The 1,065-nt window shown below is 56.1% G+C and overlaps 1 protein-coding gene across 1 annotated transcript in view; it reads left to right on the forward strand.

The window, feature by feature from the left end:
- The window catches only part of DVL3 (dishevelled segment polarity protein 3), a 116,259-nt gene that overhangs the window by 73,355 nt on the left and 41,839 nt on the right, over positions 1–1,065 (forward strand). The gene's annotated exons all lie outside the window — the stretch shown is intronic.

Genomic DNA, 1,065 nt, shown 5'->3' on the forward strand with positions numbered 1-1,065 from the left:
GGGGGGGGGCTGCTTTCCAGAGGGTCCCAAGTTCAGTCCCCGGCATCTCCAGTTAAAAGGACCAAGCAGGGGGTGATAACATAAGAACATGAGACGCCAATGTTGGATCAGGCCAAAGGCCCATCCAGTCCAACACTCTGTGTCACACAGTGGCCAGAAATACCAGGTTCAATCAGGAGGTCCAGCAGTGGTGTGAAAGACCTCAGCCTGAGACCCTGGAGAGCTGTAAAGAGGGGCTGTGGCTCAGTGGAAGAGCCTCTGCCTGGCATGCAGGAGGTCCCAGGTTCATTCCCCTGCATCTCCAGTTAAAAAGGACCAGGCGGGAGGTGATGGGAAAGATCTCAGCCTGAGACCCTGGAGAGTTGTCAAGAGGGGCTGTGGCTCAGTGGAAGAGCCTCTGCCTGGCATGCAGGAGGTCCCAGGTTCATTCCCCTGCATCTCCAGTTAAAAAGGACCAGGCGGGAGGTGATGGGAAAGATCTCAGCCTGAGACCCTGGAGAGTTGTCAAGAGGGGCTGTGGCTCAGTGGAAGAGCCTCTGCCTGGCATGCAGGAGGTCCCAGGTTCAGTCCCCGGCATCTCCAGTTAAAAAGGACCAGGCAGGAGGTGATGGGAAAGACCTCTGCCTGAGACTCCGGAGATCCACCGTTAATCTTAGACAGTACTGTTGGATCCAGTCTGATTCAGGATAAGGCAGCTTCATGCGTTCAAAGACGGATTCAGAGATACTCAGATTTCTCCGTTTCTTCCGGTCGCAGAAAGCCGAGGTTTTTTGTTTTGTCAAGTACAGAACCCTGGATCGTCCCGCCTACAGCCGCCTGCGCAGGACAGCGGGGTTCTTGAAGCCCGGAGCGGCCCTTTCCTTTGTGCACCGTGCCCTGTCACCTCCTGCTCTGATTATCCCCCTGCGACGTTGTGCAAATTGTGTGTTGTTCAGGGGCCAGACGGCGAGGAGCTATTTTGAGAGGCCGGGGGTGGCGTCAGAGGCTGACTAGACAGCTCAAGGTGCTTGGGATTAACAGGACTGCGAACCGAGCGGGTGTGTACTGTGTGGAGGAAATCCTGGC

The sequence above is a fragment of the Gekko japonicus genome, unplaced genomic scaffold, assembly GCF_001447785.1.
Source record: "Gekko japonicus isolate JY-2015 unplaced genomic scaffold, Gekko_japonicus_V1.1 scaffold1994, whole genome shotgun sequence".
NCBI lineage: Eukaryota > Metazoa > Chordata > Lepidosauria > Squamata > Gekkonidae > Gekko > Gekko japonicus.